Source organism: Diabrotica virgifera, chromosome 1 (assembly GCF_917563875.1).
Source record: "Diabrotica virgifera virgifera chromosome 1, PGI_DIABVI_V3a".
NCBI lineage: Eukaryota > Metazoa > Arthropoda > Insecta > Coleoptera > Chrysomelidae > Diabrotica > Diabrotica virgifera.
Window position 1 is genome coordinate 180,029,350 of NC_065443.1, and position 23,717 is coordinate 180,053,066.

Below are 23,717 nucleotides of genomic sequence, written 5' to 3' on the forward strand. Positions count from 1 at the left end.
AGACTCAGTACATTGAAAAGAGATAGGTACAAAAAAGACGTTTGGGGATGTTTTCAGATTTTGAGTACAACTTGTGACGGTTTTGGTTTGTTTACTTTTGTGGCTGTCAGTCAGTTGAATTTTGTCTAATATTTGCATTTTCAAGTTTTTTATAGTACACAAACAGTATTTTTCACAACTAAGTTTATATTGGAGTTTGAAATTTTATGGTAAGTGTATTTATAACATTTGTTACATTTATTATACAACATACAAAACTAACCTCATTTACACAGTTAAGGAAGTGTTTAAGTTTCCGCCAAAGTGAATAAAATGAGAAAAAGAAGTCATGTTATTGATTTTTTTTATAAACTGTTCATTTATTTATTAATCAATGATATTAAAAGAATTTATTAAGCTACTTCAAATGTCCCTGTAATTATGCACCAAAATTTTAAAGCAAAACCTACATTTGACATTCTATTTATTTGATAACGTCAAATTTTATACTATATAACCCGGGATCAGAGCAGTAGCCACTTTCTGTCACTTGCTGTTGCGTTTAAGGCGGGTTGACACGTTTCAAGTTCGATCTAAGTGTACTTAGTCCAAGTCAACTTGGACGCTGCGCGCGCTTACTTGAAAACTACTTTGATCATGTAAATTACTTGGACGTCAAATTAAATAACCAATGCAAAGATGGCGAAAGTTATTATGGAGGGTATTCAAGTAGTTGCTGACTGCTGATGTTAATATATGAGCTTGAAATCCAGAAAAAGAAAGAAAAAAGAAAAAAAAAGAATGTGTGCACGTAAGAAGTTATACTTCTATCATATGATGTCAACGAAATCAATATATTTTAAACAGTTTATATTAAAATACAACAAAACATAGAGTAAGAAAACAATATACCTATTAGATGAAGATTGGTAGAAATTTTGTTCGTAATCAAATTATGTACATCAAAGCATTACCTACTAGGTAGGTACATTTTAGATTTTCGAAATAGGTACGTAATTTTTTATTACAATACTGAAACATTTACAGTTACGTACCTGTTGCTTTTAAAAACTATTTAATAAGTCACTACAATTATAAAGTTGCTTTTGTCTCTGTCCTCACAACAACAAAAACTAATATACAGTAAGGTCTCGTTTTATGCGGTGGATACGTTCTACAGAAAAGCGCATAAAAAAATCGCATAAAAAAGACTTTTACTTGCATTGAAAAAGTAGGGATACGTTCCGTAGTTTTCTAAAATCACATAAAATGGTGGACGTTTGTCCACCAAAAATTGTATGTGTTTGATGTTTTTTTCTCCATTAGGCCAAATAAAATCTTAAAGAAGGAATTAAAAATGCAAACTAACGATATTGAAATTGCAAAAACCTCTTCTAATGAAACATAAAACTTGTTTGAAACATAAAAATGTCTCAATCCAGAAATCAAAATGCGCTGTTTATTATACTGCAACTTGAAATCAGCAACATTTACGCCCGGTTTCATAATCAACTTAAAGTGAACATTAACTAAAGTTCACTTTAACGTTGACATTTACCCATATTAATTGCATTGATAAAGGTACCAACTTAAAATTTAAAGTCCACTTTAACTGATTATGAAACCGAGCGTTAAACTCTTAAATACTTAAACATTTAAATTTAATTTCAAAAGAACTACAGGTTATACCTTTCAATGCGAAACTCAGATTGATGTAATAGCTACATGCTACATCATGGAACAAGGGGAATACCCGAATTGCAAACCCTCAGATTAATGACATCTGGATGGGAATAGTTAATATTAATTATACTAGTTATTAATAATATAAATTTTTGGATGAAATACACACCGCATAACTTCAAAATCGCATAACAAAATCCGCATAAAAAGAGACCTTACTGTACACAACATTTGTTTACCCATAACCGCCATATTGAACAATTATTGACAGGTCATTGTAATACCCAATGAGAGCCCGTATACCGTTTCAGCTGCGCCCAGGACCAAGACTTTTGATAAATTCGCGCACATATACATTTCCTCCCAAACGCGCCTAAAGAAGTACAGTAGAATCCCGATTATCCGTGCTCCTCGGGACCGGACGTTGGCACGGATAATTGAAAAGCACGGATAATCCGAACATTTATTTCTTATTGTAATACATAATATTTACGTATATCCATACATATAGCCCTACCATAAAAAGGCAACAGAAAAAATAAATCTTTCATTATGAGTCTCACTCTCCGCGTATAGAGTTTCCGTCGAGTGATTTACAGTGACGTTATTTTGATAAAATCTCAAAAATGTAATTTAAGTAATAGAAAATCATAGCACGGATAATCCGCAGCCCGGATAATCCGCACACGGATAATCGGGGTTCTACTGTATAACCAAATACTATTGACTGTAATACATCCTGTTGGAAAACCAACCATAGAATTATAAATGTCTAAATATTTATATTGTCAAAGGCCACTTCCAAAACTTCCGGCCCCTCAAAAAATCGCATTTCCACTTACATCCGAAAAATCACTTCCACTTCCGGCCTCTCCAAAAAGTTGGAAGCAAGTGACGCCACGCAGCTCTCTCACTCTCAGCATTTTCACCGTTTTTGTAAGTTAAGTTCTCGTCTAAAAGTAAATTTTTCATTCTCTCTCATTTAAAATATTACCAAGAGCAAAGTAGTTTTATCAAGTTAAATGTTTTTCATAGTTTTCATGTTTAAAAATAAATCAGTACTTCAAATTAAAAATCAGTGCAGTGTATAACTTCACCTCCATAAAAGATAGGAAACTGAACCAGTCGCCTACACACCGCAAAATCCTGTAAACTGTAAGTAGGTACGATACTTATACATACTCAAATTCGACAGATCGTCACGAGGGTTTGACGCTCTAGGAGGAAATTAGTGACACAACCCCGCAGTTTTCCCCTATGCTCCTCCCTTTTTTCTTTTTCACCTTCCACAAGAGATCTAGCGAGAAATAACCATAAAGGAATCCACATCCAACTCCCACAGAAATCTGGAAGCACGTTGCCACTAGCGCCACTGTCGGCTTCAGTTGAACTACGTTTTGACAACGTAAAATTTGACGTAAACATTCAAAAATAGTTCAAACACATACAAAAATAATAATAAATAAATTTTATAAATGTAAGGTTAGATTGCTATGGTTATCTTACTCATACCGCTTGATGGCGCTATTTTTTTGCTTCCTCAAAATTAATGGGAAATGTCAAGAGTTGTATGTATTACAGTCAATAGTATTTGGTATAACTTCACAAAACGGAAAATTTGGACTCTTAATTGGGTAAGTGAAGCGCTTGGAGCTTCGTCTAATTTTCTAAGTGAAGTAGTAAATGAAGATTCAGATACATTTAAAATCCATTTAAGAATAACTACCGAAACATTTTAAACAACTATTGAAAATGGTCAATTCAAAAAGTTGATACAAATATGAGAGAAAATTTGTTTGTATGAACATGTGCATAAATCATTAAATTATCAGGTATAGTGTAACTAATGTAATGTAACGTCAAGTAACGGATATTTGTATGTACATACATAACAATACCCAAAGTATAAATATCGATTCCTCGTTGTAAGAATGCTTCTTACTTTTGGTGTACGTACACAGAGTAAAAGAAGTCTGAATAAAACAATAAACTATTTTATATAGCGAAATAACCAGATGTCCGTAATATCGAACCAAACAACGATTGGCATGTCGGTGTCTGTGAAGAGATGAAAAAATGGAAAAAAAGGCCTGCTAAAAGGTATGGGTTTACGGTTTCTTTGATATTGCACTATTTATGGATTTATTACTGTAGTACAACTGTATGTAATAAAAAGAAAAAATTGTTTGCTTTGAGTGGATTACTCTACCTTTTAAGTACCAAAAATAACGAGTATAAAGTACCGGTTATAGATATAGAAATAATCAAAATATGTAAATATAAGTAATATTTTTGTTAACAGAAAAATGATAAAATGGAAAATGAAAAATGATACCATATACCACAATCTGACACACTGATAATATGAAAAAATATTATTTCACTTAATTACTTAGCAGATTAAAGAACCTTTTTCGGATCTTCATTACAGCATATAAAAATTGATCTGCGATTTCAAATCACGCTATATTGGGCACATAAATGTCTTCAGTTGACGCATCTGTTGTAGTTGATGCTTTTATTTTTTCGGCTTCTTGTTAGTACGTAGTTCTCATGGCATTAATACGTCGTTTTCTGAGAAACCAGGAATATTCATGTGCATTTTTATTCGTTTTAGGGCCGCACTTCTAAAATCCTTATTTTTATATTCCATAATGTTTCCTCAGCTTCTTACAGCTCCATAAATCTAACGCTCTCCCTTTCATCCCATTTTCTATTTATACATATATACCGTTTTTTATTTTCCGACTGCCACGCCATTGTAACTTTACACTTTGTCACTACTTGGAAGAAAGTTGGCCACCGTCCTACAACTTTGATAGAACCTGTTGATAGAAATGTACTTGAACGAGTAGGTGACACGATAAAAGTAGCTTCCAAGCGTTGCGCGCGCAGCGCCCAAATAGACTTGGATGGACTTGGATGACTTGTCAATAACTTTTACTAAAGGGCCTAGCCGGGTAAGATGGTGAAAAGTGCCCCCAACCCAATCTAAATTCCATATAGGCCACTTTATAGCACATATAGAGGAATTCACTTTCTGAAATTTTTAGCCCCCTAGGTGGTCACGTGACCCCCCTAGAGCCTAATTAGGCTTTTTATGTTTTTATTTTTTATCTCAGCCGCATTAAGAGCTAGCCAAAAAGTTTATTTAAAAAAGTTATAAGTTTCAAAAAGATCTATATGAAAAATTTTTTTTTATTTTTTTGGCGGGAAATTCGAATTTTTAGAACAATTTTAAACTTTTAAATAAATCTGAAAAAAAAACTAAGACACTCGTTTTTACGAAAATTAGTTATAATGTGTATTTTTACACAATCTTTCACCCTCAATTTTTTCAGATTTTTAAAATTGGTGAAACGTACCTTTAAAAATAAAAAACCGCATTTTTTCGGTTTTTTTTTTCGTTTTTTTGATACAATTTTATACATATTTTTCAAAAAATTTAACACCGTCACTAGAATAGGTAAAAAACTGAAAAATAATTAGGATTTGCTTCATAAAAATTTTTTGTAACGCCATCCATTTTCAAGATACAGGGCGTTGAAGAAAACAAAATTTTACATATTTTTTACGATTTTGCCGAAACTACTGGCAACATTGTAATAAAACTTGGCGGGTTTTAAGAGGTAGTTATTGTGCATGTTTTGACATACAACTAAGGATTTAATATTCATCATTGGCGCGCATAGGGGTAATGGTCTGAACTTTTCAAAGAAAAAAAGATAGTACGCCACTGACATATTTCAAATTAACAATCATTTTTGAATTCCTCGTTCAATTTGCAATAAAGAATCTATCTTCTCATTTTTTCATACGACGCGCTGTATTGCTGCAAAAAATAAAATATCTTAACGCTTCCAAAGTATTCGAATTAATTTTTATAATGGATGTATGAGTTTATTATGTATGTAGATGTAGAAACTACTAGAAGTTCGAATACTTTGTAAGGGTTAAGGTCTTTTATTTTTTGAATAAAAATGGCGCGTCGTATGAAAAAATAAGAAGATACATTTTTTGTCACAAATTGAACGAGAAATTAAAAAACGATTGTTAATTTGAAATATGTCAGTGGCGTACTATCTTTATTCTTTAAAAAGTTCAGACCATTACCCCTATGCGAGCCAATGATGAATATCAAATCATTAATTGTATGTCAAAATATGCACAATAACCAGCTCTTAAATCCCGCCAAGTTTTATTACAATGTTGCCAGTAGTTTCAGCAAAATCGTAAAAAATGTGTAAAATTTTATTTTCTTCAACGCCCTGTATTTTGAAAATGGATGGCTTTACAAAAAATTTTTATTAAGCAAACCCCAATTATTTTTCAGTTTTTTACCTATTCTAGTGATAGTGTTACCTTTTTTGAAAAATATGTATAAAATTGTTTCAAAATACGAAAAAAAAACTGAAAAAATGCGGTTTTTTATTTTTAAAGGTACGTTTCACCAATTTTAAAAATCTGAAAAAATTGAGAGTGAAAGATTGTGCAAAAATACACATTATAATTAATTTTCGTAAAAACGAGTGTCTTAGTTTTTTTTTCAGAGTCATTTAAAAGTTTAAAATTGTTCTAAAAATTCGAATTTTCCGCCAAAAATTAAAAAAAAAAAATTTTCTTATAGATCTTTTTGGAACTTACAACTTTTTTAATAAAGTTTTTGGCTAGCTCTTGATGCGCCTGAGATAAAAAATAAAAACATAAAAAGCCTAATTAGGCTCTAGGGGGGTCACGTGACCACCTAGGGGGCTAAAAATTTCAGAAATTGAGTTCCTCTATATGTGCTAAAAATTGGCCTATATGGAATTTAAATCGAGCTGGGGGCACTTTTCACCATCTTACCCGGCTAGGCCCTTTAACTTAGAATTTTAGGGTTTTACCCAAAGTGAGTTATTTTGGTACTTAACAAACCCTCAAAATTTGAGACCGATCCATTAATTAGTTTAAAAGTTATTTTATTTGTTTATCCCAAAGGCCTTTATTTTGCAATAACATAAAGCAGAAAATAATGAACATTGGACAATTCTGATTATGCCAAATGAAAGTAGAAGACTGATAGTATCAAAATGTATTAAAAAAGATAAAAAAATTAATTAATATAATCAAAATCCTAATGCAAAATTTTTGAAATTTTTGAAGTTATTCTTCTTTAGGCGCGATGCGATTGTGAGTAACATTTCATAAATCTGCGCGCATGTGCACACAGACAGTAATAGTTCGTTGCTAATCTTTCAAGATAGGTATGTATGTATCTGTATCAGCGCAAATAAGTCATTAAAAGAATATATTAGTGTTTTTAGTAAATGTATTATTTAGTATAATTTTTGAATTTGTCTTTCTCTGTAGTAAGATAATAAAATATTATGTAGGTATAACATTTTTATATGTCTATTTGTCACCGTGTTGTGTAATTATATCCGAAACTTACGTGTTATTTAAAGAAGCTCGGTGGCGTAGTTGGTAGAGCGTTGGGTCAGTGCTTGGAAGGTCGCACGGGTCGCGGGTTTTAATCCTGGACGATTCATATATTTTTTTAATTTTTGGTTGTTTTAATAAAAATTTTTTGAAAGTGGTAGATAAGAAAGTTAGTTTAATATTTAAATAAAATACAAATAACCTGTTAAGTATATTTACTTCGTTGAAATTATATAATAGAAGAATAACTTCTTACGTGCGTACAAAGTACACACACATTCTTTTTTTTTAGTTTATAAACATTTAGAATAATTTTAAAAATATTGTCCGTAGGAACAATCTTTTTATATATTCGAAAAGCTGGTATTTTAACACGAATTTTCAAATAAAAAAATTTAGCCTGGGTTCATTTGGGACAAAGTTAGCCATGTGTTTTTTTAATTCACAGCTAATTTGTTTATAATAATTAAAAGGAATTTCATTGATACCATTTTAAAGAATGGGATTTGTATTTTTTGTTAAAAAACTTGCACAAACATTGTATCTTCACAGCACCCTCTACGATTTTTCAAAAATGTAGTTCAATCGGTTACCAGGGGAAACCTACGAATCCACCGATTGACCAAGAGGAAAAAAACGTCGGATCAACGTCGGAAAAAAATTATTTTAAGACAACTGGTTCTTTAATATAATATTATTCCCTATGCTTCCTCGAACACCGTACCGGCCATCTGGCTACTGATACAGGTTGCGTTCATTACTGCGCAGCACACTTGTACAGGTAAATATATCGAATTTAAAATTATTAGTGGAGTCACTGAAGGTGGATATGAGCTATTACCTCCGATTTCGTTGAACCTCCATCGATTAGCATGAAAATTGGTGAGTGGTTAGAGGATATCTTAAGGAACAAAGGTAACATGGTGCCAACTTGCGCTCTTACCCTGGGGGGTGGATGCCACCCCTTCTCGGGGCTGAAAATTATTTTATTAAAAATAACCCCATAATTCGATAGAGGGACAAAGTTCAAGCAAAATTTGTTATATAAAGTTATTATAATAAATCAAAGCTTTTTAAGTTATTAAAGATCAAAGATTTTAATTTTTCTTGAGAAAAATGCATGCTTTTAACCAATTTTTCATCAATAACTCAAAAAGTTTAAGTTTTTACAAAAAAGTTATTATCATCAAAATTGAAGCTAATAAAAAACGAAATAGACCTCTTACTAGAAAAACCTTTTAATGTTAACTAAAAGTGAGTTATAGGTAATTGAATGTATATTTTTTTCGGCGAGTAAAAAACTCTAAGTATTCAAGTTGAAATAACGGGACATTGATGCATTTTATAACATAAACTTATTAAACATTTGTCAAAGTACTTAAAAATATCTATCAAATGAGCCCCCGAACATGTTGATAGCGTTAAAATTTATGCTCCAAAATTTTTTCAAAACTTATCTTTTAAAAATTTTTCCAAAAAAGTTATTGTTTTTTTTTAATAACTCCGTTCGTGTTTACGGTATTAGGTTCATCTAAAAACTGTTTGAAAGATAATTCCAAGTGATATTTAAGCACGTTGAACCTAATCTTTTAAACCCCTTACTTTTTTAAAATTGGTTAAATGGCCCCGGTTGCATGGTTGCCACAGCAAAATTTAAGATTTAGACGTTTCTATCTCGGTTATTTTTTACCCTATAGAAATAGTAAAACAGGTAAAATATTTGGCACAGATAAAAATAAAATTTGGTTATATATAATTTTTTACGTATGTTGAGTATTTTTGGAGTATTATCAAAAGAATATGAGAATTACAATAATTTTAAAAATGATGATTTTTGTAAATTATATCCTTTTTTCAAAAATATGCATTCTAAACCGGTCAAAATTATCGAAAATATTACTTATGCTAATATAAAGAACTTCTTGTAAAGATTACTATAAATTTTAATTTTTGTGGAAATGGCGTATGTTTTATTTTTCACTTTTTCCTAAAAAATTCTAAACGGTTCTTTTATTTTCATTATAACTTACTTAATTTTGACGCTATTACCTTGTTCTGAAGCTCATTTGGTAGGTATTCCAAAGTACTTTGACAAATGTTTAGCAGGAATATTTTATACATTGCATCGTTTTCCCGTTATTTAAGCTTGAATACTTAGATTTGAGTACTCGAAAAAAATATACATTCAATTGCCAATAACTCACTTTGAACTAACATTAGTTTAGTTCTTTATGTGAGGAATGTATTTAATTTTTTATTATCTTCAATTTCAGTAATTACAACTTTTTTGTAAAAGCTTATAATTTTTTATTTATACGTGAAAAACCGATTTAAAACATGAATTTGTTTGCGAAAACTAAAATCTTTGGTCTTTAATAACTCAAAAAGTATTGATTTATTTAAATAACTTTATATAAAAAATTTTGCTTATAATTTGTCCCTCTATCGACTTACGGTATTATTTTTAATAAAATAATTTTTACCCCTAGGGTAAAAGCGCAAGTTGGCATCATGTCACCTTTGTTCCTTGAGGTATCCTCTAATTACTCACCAATTTTCATGAAAATCGATGGAGGTTCAACGAAATCGGAGGTGAAAACCTTCAGTGACTGCACTATATTGTAAGATGAAAAATTTTTTTTTCATTACTTTTTAAACATTATTAGAAATATGAACTATAATTGCCAGACATTTCTGTGGTTTAAAAAGTAATGACAAAAAAATGTTTCGACCTAAAATAATTTAAATTCAATATACAGGGTGATTGATGAGTGTGATAAAGCTCAGTAGATCCGCTATAGTAACAGATAGCAATAAAAGTTAATAACAAAAATTGTAGCCAACTTTCAGATTTATATTACATACGAAATTAGTTAGAATGTTACAGGGTGTTCGATAACATAGTGGCAGACCAAACTTATATATTTTTTAATGGAACACCCTATATTTTATTTTATATTCGAAATTCTCTTAATTCTCCATCACAAAAAATATAAAGATTTGTTATGTTATATAGGGCTTTTACAAAGTTATAACCAATTTTTTATGAAAATCTTAACAAGTTCAGCTCCCTGTATACATAAAAATAAGCACAACAGCAATGGCTTATTGGTGCTATATTTTTTTGTTGATTGTGAAAATTTTTAAGAATTGTTGATATTGCTAATTTTCCTTATATCGAATACAGGGTGAGTCAAAACGCAAGTACATTCTTTTCTCAGAAACTTTAAATGGAACACCCTGTATTTTATATCACCATCGAAAAATATCATTACCATACTTTAATTTTTGTATAATATTCCCTATGTCTAAATTTGTTAGTTTTCGAGATATTTTCATTTTTCAGAGCAAGTTATTAATTACTGAGAAAATAATGTACTTGCGTTTTGACTCATCCTGTATTTGATATAAAGAAAATTAAAAATATCAACCATTTTTATAAATTTTGACAATCAACAAAAAAATATGGCACCAATAAACCATTGCTATTGTGCTTTATACAGGGAGCTGAACTTATTACGAATTTAGTAGAGCATTGGTTATAACTTTGTAAATAAACTGTATAACATAACAAACCTTTATATTTTTGTGAAGGGGAAGTTAAGAACATTTCGAATATAAAATAAATATGGGGTGTTCCATTTAAAAAAACAAAAGTTTGGTCTGCCACTATGTTATCGAACACCCTGTAACATTCTAACTAATTTTGTAATGTGAATGTAGCTCAAAGTTGGCTACAGTTTTTATTTTTAACTTTTATTGCTATCTATTACTATAGCGGATCTACTAAGCTTTATCACACTAATCCATCACCCTGATTTTGTATTTACCTGTACAGGTGTGCTGCGCAGTAATGAACGCAACCTGTATCAGCAGCCAGATGGCCGGTACGGTGTTCCAGGAAGCATAGGGAACAATATATGAAAGAATCAGCTGTCTTAAAATACTTGCTCGAAAACGTGGCTAGCTCTTACAATACCGAAAAAGCAATTTCAACCTAATACAATTTTCTGTATCTCCGGATCAACTCAATGGATTTTGATCTTTCTTTTTTTAATTTGTATGTAATTTCTACGTACATTACAAATATGCAATTTGTTTATAAATTTATTAATTAATAATCAGTCTACTTTGTTTAAACAATTCTTGAAAAAATATTTTTTTACAAAAATCTATTTTTTTAATCATAGTATCATTAATGATCATAGAAAAAGTTAAAGTACACTTTAATAAATAAATTATTTTTATTAGATAATTATTTATTAAAAATAATTTATTTATTAAAGTATACCTTAACTTTTTCTATGATTAATAATGATAGTATGATTAAAAACATGGAAAAAATTAGACTGTTTATTAATTAATGAATGTCAAATTGCAAATAGACAAATTGCATATAATTTGTAATGTAGGTACAGAAAAATTACATACAAATTAAAAAAAGAAAGATTAAAATATATTCCGTACATCCCGAGATATAGAAAATGATAGTAGTTTTAAGTTGCCTTTTGTAGTTTTTGAATTCGTACATTTGTCGGCTCCCAGCTCCCCCTTCACTTACCGCGACTCTAATTTTCGTTTCCAATTGAACTAAATTTTTAAAAATTCGTGTAAAATACCATATTTTCGAATATGTAAAATGATTTTTTCTACGGACAATATTTTTAAAGTTATTCTAAATGTTTATAAACTACACAATTTCAAAAATTTGGCATTAGGATTTTTGACTATATTAGATAATTTTTTTTATCTTTTTTTAGTACATTTTGATAGAAGCACTTTTCTACTTACATTTGACATACGCAGAATTTAAACAAATAATAACTTTTAGACTAATTACTGGATCGGTCTCAAATTTTGAGGGTTTTCAGTACCTCAATACCCAACTTTGGGTGAAACACTAAAGTTCTAAAGTAGTTTTCTTAAAAGTTATTAACAAATAACCATTATCACTTATTTTGCAGTTTGCGTAGCAATAAATTAACTTTTTAACTTTTAAAAATCGGCATTTTGAATGTTTTTCAATGTTCTACTAAAAAATTAAATTTTGTAGTTTTATGTCAACTGTTTAGCTTTTGAATAGGGTGCCAAAAATCGAAAAAATCGCGATTTTTGCACTAAATTGTTAATAATTAAAAGACGGACGCGAGGTCTAGGCAGGAAACATGTAGGTTTTCTTCTATAGTTTTATTCCTATAGGTCTACGATAACTAAAAAAGTAGTCATCTACCTGGATCTTTGAGTGTCCCGAACATGGTATATTTCTAGCTTATTTCCCTGGAGTAATGAGTTCTTCTCCAATGTAAATGTAAGGTTTCTTGCCAGATCTACTAGTTCTTGCCATACGGAAAATATTAAGCCAGCCATGCATATTGTAAACTTAAACATTCTTTTGCGCCTTTTCAATAGCATTATATCTACTCCCATGAAGCTATGTCCACTCTCGAGAAATTTCTGTTCTATCACAGTTAAGTTAGGATTTGTTTGTACATACTAAATACATAAGCAAGGCAGTAACGCAGTTCAGTTACAGCAGTGGATAGTTTATAGATATATCTTACTGAGCTTAAGGTGATACAGTAGCGATCAACAGGTAGCCAAAACGCGTTCCAAGATTGCGGCTGTAATTTTAAATATTTTTTCGAGATATTTGGCACACGCATTTGTAATATAATAAAGAATGGCGGTACAGAGCCCAATTTGAAAAATATATTAATATGTGGAAATTACTCTGTAATTATATACAATATTAAAAAAACGAGCCTGTACCGCGATTAAGAAGAACAAAAAAAATACACTTTCTTCAAATAAACTTTTTTATCCGATGCCTAGATTTTGTGTCATTTTGGAACTACCAAAATTTTTTATTTCATTAGTAGTTCCAAAATGACACAAAATCTAGGCATCGGATAAAAAAAGTTTATTTGAAGAAAGTGTATTTTTTTGTTCTTCTTTACCTCTGTACCGCCATTCTTTATTATATTACGAATACGTGTGCCAAATATCTCGAAAAAATATTTAAAATTACAGCCGCAATCTTGGAACGCGTTTTGGCTACCTGTTGATCGCTACTGTATCACCTTAAGCTCAGTCCATGAATAGCAGCATATTTATTACCCTCATAAACCGATAAGTTCTGAAAGTTCTAGCTATAAATCTAACGGCTATATACTACATCGGACTTACATCACTACACGTAATCTATAATACGCAATTTAAGGTTAATTCCTATATCAGGCGAGGCAACGAAGCCTTAAACCTAGGAATTTTGTGCAGTAAGATGAATCGTCATGCAACTTTTTTGCATTCTTTGGGAGAGTGTCAGAAGATTTTGTAAATTAAATTGATCTCCGGGAGATAAAAATTGCATTTTGGGCATAAGAAAAATGCATTTTCAAAGTGCGTCTCGAAGAGATAGAAAATAAAAAATTTAGAACTCGGGAAATATTGACGGAAATGTGTTCAATTTTTATAAACGGGGATTTTGAGGGTCGCTGAACACGAATTTAATGTCCGTGATGGTCTCCAAGGTACCCGGTGCCCAGGGTGGAACTAGTCACCTGGAGTTTTATGTTATAATCATTCAAAATCAGTCAATAACCATTACTCGGAGGTTCTGGGGGTGGCTGAGCACGAATTTCAAGTCGGCGATGATCTCTAAGGTACCTAGTGCCCAGGGTAGAACACGTCGCCTGGAGTTTTATGTTATAATCATTCAAAATCAGTCGATAACCATTAATCGGCGATTTTGGGGGTCTCCGAGGACGAACTTCATGACGGCGATGGTCTCCAAGGTACTTAGTGCGCAAGGTAGAACTCGTTGCCTGGACTTTTATGTTATAATCATTCAAAATCAGTCAATAACCATCACTCCGCGGTTTTGGGGTGGCTGAGCACGAATTTCATGTCGGCGATGGTCTCTAAGGTACCTAGTGCCTAGGGTAGAACACGTCGCCTGGAGTTTTATGTTATAATCATTCAAAATCAGTCGATAACCATTAATCGGGGATTTTGGGGGTTGCTGAGAACGAACTTCATGACGGCGATGGTCTCCCAGGTACCTAGTGCGCAGGGTAGAACACGTCGCCTTAAGTTTTATGTTATAATCATTCAAAATCAGTCAATAACCATTACTTGTGGGGTTTTGGGGGTCGCTGAGTATAAATTTCATGACGGCGATGTTTCTCGAGGTGCCTGGTGCCCATGGTGGAACTCGTCGCCTGGAATTCTGTCAGGTATATTACATTATTTACTATGGTATCTAAATATTTATGTTAAATTATTTATTTAAGTTATACGATAAAAGTGTGGTATCAAATGAAGATTAAAACAATTTCTTTGAATATTAATACCAAAAATTTTATTTAATAAAAAATGTATTACACGAATCTGACGCCCTGAAGGGCACTAAGGATTATAAGAAAGAAGAAGTATTAAACGAAAAAATTTTATTATGTTTTATCATTAAAATTCTCTTCTCTTTCTATATCTTTTTATTGGAAAATATAACTGATTCAATAAAAGAGAGGGAAATAATAGTCGGGAGAGATAGAAGCGGATTTTGTGCGTGATAAGTAATATGGAAAAACTATACGGGGATATGTCGAATTAGTTGTGTACATAACTTTCCCCAACGGGTGGAAACCAGAGTGGGGGACGAGGGTAGTTATAAGGGGTCAAAGTCGAGGTTTTTATTATTATTTTTTGTGACGCTCATAGAGATAGTGCACCAAAATTTGGGAATAGGTAGACCATGACGTAACTAAGTAAAATCTCCAGGGGCGGAACGCTGCGTGGCCGACAAAGGTGTGGGGGCAGGGGTTAATATAAAAATTATAAGGGGTTTTTTGTGACGTTCGTGATTTAGATAGTGCACCAAAATTTGGGAATAAGTAGACCATGACAGACATTACTAAGTAAAATTCTCAGAGGCGGAAACCAGAGTGGGGGACGAGGGTAGTTATAAGGGGTCAAAGTCGCGGTTTTTATTATTTTTTTTGTGGAGCTCATGATCGAGATAGTGCACCAAAATTTGGGAATAAGTAGGTCATGACGTAACTAAGTAAAATCTCCAGGGACGGAACGCTGCGTGGCTGAAAAATGGGTGGGTGCAGGGGTGAATATATAAATTATAAGGTTTTTTTGTGACGTTCGTGATTGAGATAGTGCACCAAAATTTGGGAATAATAGATCATGATATAACTAAGTAAAATCTCCAGGGGCGTAAACCAGAAAGGGGGACGAGGGTAGTTATAAAGAATTAAAGTCGCGGTTTTTATTATGTTTTTTGTGATGCTTATGATCGAGATAGTGCACTAAAATTTGGTAATAGGTAGACCATGACGTAACTAAGTAAAATCTACAGGGGCGGAACGCTGCGTGGCCGACAAAGGGGTGGGGGCAGGGGTGAATATAAAAATTATAAGGGGTTTTTTTGTGACGTTCTTGATTGAGATAGTGCACCAAAATTTGGAAATAAGTAAGTACTAAGTAGGCCATGACGTATCTAAGAAATCTCCAGGGGCGGAACGCTGCGTGGCCAACAATGGGGTGGGGGCAGGGGTGAATATAAAAAATTGTAAGGGGTTTTTTGTGACGTTCGTACCCGATGCAGCGTTTCGCCCCTGGAGATTTTACTTAGTTATGTCATGATCTACTTATTCCCAAATTTTGGTGCACTATCTCGATCATGAGCGTCACAAAAAAATAATAAAAACCTCGACTTTGACACCTTATAACTACCCTCGTCCCCCACTCTGGTTTCCGCTTCTGGGGATTTTACTTAGTTATGTCATGGTCTACTTATTCCCAAATTTTGGTGCACTATCTCGATCAGGAACGTCACAAAAAACCCCTTATAATTTTTATATTCACCCCTGAACCCACCCCTTCGTCGGCCAAGTAGCGTTCCGCCCCTGGAGATTTTACTTAGTTACGTCATGACCTACTTATTCCCAAATTTTGGTGCACTATCTCGATCATGAGCGTCACAAAAAAAAATAATAAAAACCGCGACTTTGACCCCTTATAACTACCATCGGCACCACTCTGGTTTCCGCCCGTTGAGGAAAGTCATGTACCCAACTAATTCAACATATCCACGTACAGTTTTTTCATATTACTTATCACGCACAAAATCCGCTTCCAGCTCTTAAACTATAACTCTCAGACAAGCTGCAGCGAAAATAGTATATGTATTAAGTATGGAGAACGGTAAGGGTTTTATACCGATCGAAGACAATTGTTTGGAGGAGGAGCGGAGCGACGACTCCAATTATTGCCTGAGATCGGTTACTCTTAACGTTCGACATGCTTATAACGTTTTTTGCACGATTGATACCATTATAAATTATAAAATTAAACATTTTCGTCATATTGACTAGTTTCATTCATTTTATCAAGATAGATACTTTGGTTGTTAGGTAGTAACTAGGGTGCATAACAACAATGGAGAATTGAGTTTTTATTTAGTTGTCAATAATTTTAAGTACAATTTTGATTATTATAAATTAAAATATGAGCGAAAGTGAATTTGAAGAAATTGAACGGGCTTGGGAAGAAGGGTGTTCCGCAATTATTCTAATACTAGTAATACTACTAATGTATGCGATTCTGCAGGAGTTTCTGTTAGAAGTGAAACCACAGCCCAAACAAGTGGGATTTCATTAAATAATTTAACAAATTGTACCATAAGTTTCAATATTAATAAATAATTCGTTAGTTTTCTTTATTCTTTCAAAAAATAAATTAAAATTAAGAGATTTTTTAACTCGACGGTAAGTGGAGTACTTACCGTCGAGTTGGATTACATACCGTCGAGTTGCTAGTAAATGTCACATACTGACGTAAAATCTGTCACGGTAAACAGTCAAAAATGATCAATCGTGCAAAAATAGATTTTTAGGGAGTTAAGGTTACAAGCGTTGCCAATGCAAAGGAGGTTATAAAAATAATAAGTGTGCATGTCGTGCAAACAATAAAATTTGTAATTCAAAATGCCATGGTTCACTATCTTGTCAAAATGAGAATGGTCTTCAAAAGTTGTTTTAAATAAAAAATAATACATCATGGATAATTTTATTTATTTATCAACATTGATCATTTGCTTCTGGCCACTGTCGTTATTGACCGGTTATTGATGAAAACTCTAATTTTAAGTTATTTTTTTACAACATTGGCCAATAGCTAATATTATTTTCGTTAAAGGCCGTTAATAACCAGGTAAAATGGATATTTACGACAATCCCCAGACTTAACGTCAGTTTCCAATTTACATTATTGCTGTACAAACTGCTTTAAAAGCTCCAAAATTTAAAAATAATTTTTGGATAATTTTTTTAGATATACTATAAAAGTATTTTGAGAAAGTTTACTCATGAAAAATTCATATTCAGCGACCCCCAAAACTCCCGAGTAATGGCGATTGACTGATTTTGAATGACTATAACATAAACCTGGGCACCAGGTACTTCGAAGACCATCGCCGTCATGAAATTCGTGCTTAGCGACCCCAAAACCCCGATGTATAAAAATTGAACCCATTTCCGTCAATATTACCCGAGTTCTAAATTTTTCATTTTCCTTCCGTTTCATTGAAATTAATGGAAAGTACTCGTCGATCTAACATCTTTTATAGTCCAGGGTAATAAGGATTTTTCCATGACACTTCAACAGCCAGGGTAGTGAAGCGTTTTTTCGACAGGTAATACCTATAAGAACAAATTGTAACTACTTTAACTATTGTAACTTTTTCTTTTTTATATAATAAATTATATATACTTATTACAATTTTTCATCAATTATCATATTCATAACATTACTTGGTACATAGTTGTGCACCTAAAAACGGCAAAAAAATAGATTTTTTTGAAAAAAAGTTATTCAAAAAGTTTATAAGAAAAAATTGACGATACTTTTGCATAATTATTTATTACTAATAAATACATTTTTTATTAAAGCTTTTTAAACCAATTTGAAAGTTTAGTTCATGCTCTTTCATTTGACACCTGTAGAAGGGTTCTAACATTATTTTTTTTCTGACTTATGTTATTGCAAAAAAAGCTCTCTGGGATAAACAATTTGAATAAAATTTAAACAAGAACCCTCATTTGACAAAAATTTCAAAGCTGTATACGTATTTTTACAATAGTTATTGCAAAATTAATTTTTTTTTTCAATTTCGTCCTGTTTTCCCAATTATATTAACAATAAATGAGTGTATTAAACCTTGTAATACGCCTTTTTAAAGCTTTTTCCATTCTCTCGAAGATGCCTGTACTCGTACTGTACTGTTCTCGAAGAAAAGCATAATTCTTACTGTTTTCCATTAATATGAAAAAAAAAAGGAAAAAAATGACCTTTTTTGACACTAAATTGTTTATAAATAAAAATGTCCGCCAGATCCTACGCAGGAAATACAATTTGTTCTTATGGGTATTACCGCAATCATGGCAGAGAATATAGACGATTTACACATTCTCCTAGATATTATTAACAGAGAAAGCAAAAAGATGGGAGTAACAATGAATATAAATAAAACTAAATTAATAGACCAGGCCGCATCTGTAAAAATATTAGTACATTTGGACGTTGAGAGGTGACTCAAATTTTTTTGCAGAAATTGCTTGAAAATAACTCAAATAATAATATTTGAGTTATCCTCCCTCTCAAAAAGGTCCGGAACATTGTTTAAATAATCAAAATGTCAAAAATTGAAGGAAAAATTCGATTTTTTTCTTCGTTTTTTGATTATAACTTTAAAAGTATTTATTTCCGAGAAAAGTTGTACTGACATAAAAGTTGCGTAATTAAATTTTCTACAATATAGAATTGGTTAAATTTTTTAAAAATTATCACCCTTGTTGCAAAATAGTAATAATTGCGAAAAAACCATACAAAAACAAGTATTCGCATTTTACGTTTTTCAACCATTTGTGCTATACTTAGGACCTTCATATTTCACCCAGAAAAACTTTATAATGCAGTAAAACAATACTGTGAATTTCATTAAGTTCAGTTCAATAGATTTTGCAATCCAGCTTTCGCAAAAAAAATTCATTTTTCAAAATGTTACAGGACTGAAAATAAAGCAGATAGCAAGTTCAAATGTTTTTTGCGTATATAAGTGTACTGTACCTTTTATTTGCAATTTGCAAAATTAAAATCGATTAGCTACCACGGCGTCAGGAATTTTTTTAAATAAACATTAACTATTGGTGCTAGGCGCAGGACAGCGGATAGTTTGCTCTGATTGGGCATTACAATGACCTTTGATAATGATTGATACATTTTAATTTTTATTACATTTCGATATAAATAAATAAATTTGTTTATTGCAAAATAAAAACATATACTCTATCCTTTGAAATAACACTTTTTTTAGCAAAAACTTTCTTTGTTCATATATTTTAACTTAGAGAATAAAAGTTTATTATTTTTAAACATATGCAATTGTTTAGACAATATTTCGCAAACAGTAATACAATTTGTTTGATTTTTGTGGAATTAAAATATTAAAATACAACAAAATATAGAGTAAAAAAATAATATATTAGATAAAGATTGGAAGAAATTTTGGTGGAAATCAACTTGTGTGAATCGAACACCGCTGTCCTGCGCTTAGCACCAAAAATTAATGTTTATTTAAAACATTTCCTGACGCCGCGTGGTAAATTATCGATTTTAATTTTAAAAATTGCAAATAAAAGGTACAGTACACTTCTACATATAAGCAAAAAAAATTCAACTTGCTATCTGTTTTATTTTCAGTCCTACAACATTAAAAAAAATGATTATTTTTTGTGAAAGCTGGATTGCAAAATTTATTTTGCAAAATCTGTTAAAACGATCTCAATCAAATTTACAGTGTTGTTTTACTATATCATAAAGTTTTTCTGTGTAAAATATGAAGGTCTTAAGTGTAGATTAATTGGTTGAAAAACGTAAAATGCGAATACTTGTTTTTGTATGTTTTTTTTCGCAATTATTGCTATTTTGCAACAAGGGTGACTATTTTTTAAATTATTAACCAATTCTACAGTGATGAGCGCGCTAATAACCGGCAAAATAGCATAAAAGATGGAAAACTTATTAAGTTTTTAGATAAAAAGAAATAAAACTAGTCGAGCTGGGAAATTTAGCGATATTAACCTATTTATTTACATCATATTGATTGCTTCCCACCTTTAGACGTATCGGACGAGTTTGGCAAATACGACTGTCACAGTGGCAGTTTTAGTTGACATACTCCTCTGATACGTATAAAGCTGGGAAACAATCAATATATATGTAAATAAAAAGGTTACTATCGCTAAATTTCCCAGCTCGACTAGTTTCATTTCCTTTTATCTCACAACTTAATACGTTTTCCATCTTTTGTGCTATTTTGCCGGTTATTGGCGCGCTCATCACTGTATATTGTAGGAAATGTAATTACGCAACTTTTATGTCAGTACAACTTTTCTCGGAAATGAATACTTTTAAAGTTATAATCAAAAAACGAAGAAAAAAATTGAATTTTTCCTTCATTTTTTGACATTTTGATTATTTAAACAATGTTCCGGACCATTTTGAGTGGGAGGATAACTCAAATATTATTATTTGAGTAATTTTCAAGCAATTTCTGCAAAAAAAACTATAATAGTCCAGGGCGCATCTGTTTTGAGATGGACGTTGAGAGGTGACTCAAATTTTTTTGCAGAAATTGCTTGAAAATAATTCAAATAATAATATTTGAGTTATCCTCCCACTCAAAAAGGTCCGGAACATTGTTTAAATAATTAAAATGTCAAAAAATTTAGGAAAAATTTGACTTTTTTCTTCGTTTTTTTGATTATAACTTTCAAAGTATTCACTTCCGAGAAAAGTTGTACTGACATAAAAGTTGCGTAATTAAATTTCCTACAATATTGAATTGGTTAAAACTTTTTAAAATTGTCACCCTTGTTGTAAAATAGCAATAATTGCGAAAAAAAAAACATAAAAAAACAAGTATTCGCATTTTACGCTTTTCAACCATTTATGCTACACGTAGGATCTTCATATTTTACCTTGAAAAACTTTATGATATAGTAAAATAGTACTGTGAATTTTATTAAGATCGGTTTAATAGATTTTGCAATCCAGCTTTCGCAAAAATAATTCATTTTTTTTTAAATGTTACAGGACTGAAAATAAAGCAGATAGCAAGTTGATTTCTTTTTGCTTATAGAAGTGTACTGTATCTTTCACTTGCAATTTGTAAAATTAAAATGGATTAATTATCACGGCGTCAGGAAATTTTTTAAATAAACATTAATTTTTGGTGCTACGCGCAGGACAGCGGTGTTCGATTCACACAAGTTGATTTCCACCAAAATTTCTTCCAATCTTTATCTAATATATTATTTTCTTACTCTTTATTTTGTTGTATTTTAATATTTTAATTCCACAAAAATCAAACTAATTTAATTACTGTTTGTGAAATATTGTTTAAACAATTGCATTTGTTTAAAAATAATAAACTTTTATTCTCTAAGTTAAAATATATGAACAAAGAAAGTTTTTGCTAAAAAAAGTGTTATTTTAATAGAGAATGTGTTTTTATTTTGCAATAAACAAATTTATTTATTTATATCGAAATGTAATAAAAATTAAAATCTATTAATCATTATCAAATGTCAATGGAATGCCCAATCAGAGCAAACTATCCGCTGTCCTGCGCGTAGCACCAATAATTAATGTTTATTTAAAAAAAATTCTGACGCCGTGGTTGTTAATTCATTTTAATTTTGCAAATTTCAAATGAAAGGTACAGTACACTTCTATACGCAAAAAAAATTTCAACTTGATATCTGCTTTATTTTTAGTCCTGTAACATTTTGAAAAAATGAATTTTTTTTGCGAAAGCTGGATTGCAAAATTTATTTTGCAAAATCTATTGAATCGATCTTAATGAAATTTACAGTATTGTTTTACTGTATCATAGAGTTTTTCTGGGTGAAATTTGAAGGTCCTAAGCTTAGCACAAATGGTTGAAAAACGTAAAATGCGAATACATATTTTTGTATGGTTTTTTCGCAATTATTGCTTTTTGCAACAAGGATGACTATTTTTGAAATGTCTAACCAATTTTATATTGTAGAAAATATAATTACGCAACTTTTATGTCAGTACAATTTTTCTCGAAAATGAATACTTTTAAAGTTATAATCAAAAAACGAAGAAACAAATCGAATTTTTCCTTAATTTTTTAACATTTTGATTATTTAAACAATGTTCCGGACCTTTTTGAGAGGGAGGATAACTCAAATATTATTATTTGAGTTATTTTCAAGCAATTTCTGCAAAAAAATTTGAGTCACCTCTCAACGTCCAAATGTACTAATATTTTTACAGATGCGCCCTGGTCTATAATGGTGATCTCAAAAAACCCTGTTGACAACATACATCTGACATTAGAGGGTAAACCGATAGAAAGGGTCGAGAAGTACAAATACCTAGGAGCAATTATAAACCCACAATTAGATCAAGATGAGGAGACAAAGGTCAGAATAGAAATAGCTCGAAAAGGATTTATTAAATTCAAGTCAATGTTTACAAATAAGAAATTGAGTATGGACATTAGATTGAGGTTCGTCGAATGTTATCTTTGGTCGCAACTACTATATGGGGTAGAAGCTTGGAAACCTTCTAAAACCAACAAAAGCACAATCCGTAAAAAAATTGGAGGCATTCGAAATGTGGCTATATAGGCGAATTCTGAAAATTCCTTAGACTGCAAAGGTCTCAAACGAAGAAGCGTTAAGAAGAATTGGACATGGCAGGAAGCTTACGAATACAATTAAAATAAGAAAAACATCGTATCTGAGCCACATACTTCGTAACGATAAATACTCTCTGCTACACGTCATCATGCAAGGAAGAGTAGAGGGGAAAAAGGCTTGGGAAGAAAGAAGAAATCTTGGTTGAGGAATATCAGAGATTGGACTAACCTCAGTGTTGAACAGATATTTCACGTTGCAAAAGACAGAGAAGCGTTTAAAAAAGTGATCGCCAACCTTCGTTAGAAGACGGCATAAGAACAAGAGGAAGAAGGTATTACCTGTCGATAAAACGCTTCAGTCTTATTACCCTGGCCTATTAACATCGATCTGTGTTACAGTACTTACCTATGTACTATTTACAATTTTTTGTGATATATCTGTGTAAATTTTTTATTTGTTGATTTTAGGTAATATATAGATATGTTTTTACTTAATTATTGTAAATCGTTGTAATGTTTGACTTTCTACAAATCTGTAATATATGTAACGTAGTTAAAATAATTTCAGTTATTCATCTCTTCGAGATGTACTTTGAAAATGTTCAGAGATCAATTTAGTTCGCAAAGTTTAATGACACTTTCTCGAATCGAATGCAAAAAGTTGCATTGTAGCGTTTTTATTCTTCCCAGTTTAGATTGTAATTCAGTTTTATCGCTTCACGGTTTTTGACTTAACTGCCTGTAGATTTTAGAATCTCTATCGCCATGTTTTTCTCAGAAACACGTGTGTTGCTATCGATAGATGCGTTCTCACGCAAAATGTGAGGATTATAACTCATTTAAGAAATAGGGTTGCTAAGCACTTACGAGTGTTAACGAATCTGATTTTGAATAT

The 23,717-nt window shown here is 31.4% G+C and overlaps 1 protein-coding gene across 2 annotated transcripts in view; it reads right to left on the reverse strand.

Moving 5' to 3' along the window:
• The window catches only part of LOC126878913 (phosphatidylinositol 4-kinase type 2-alpha), a 598,768-nt gene that overhangs the window by 434,707 nt on the left and 140,344 nt on the right, over positions 1-23,717 (reverse strand). The window lies entirely within an intron of this gene.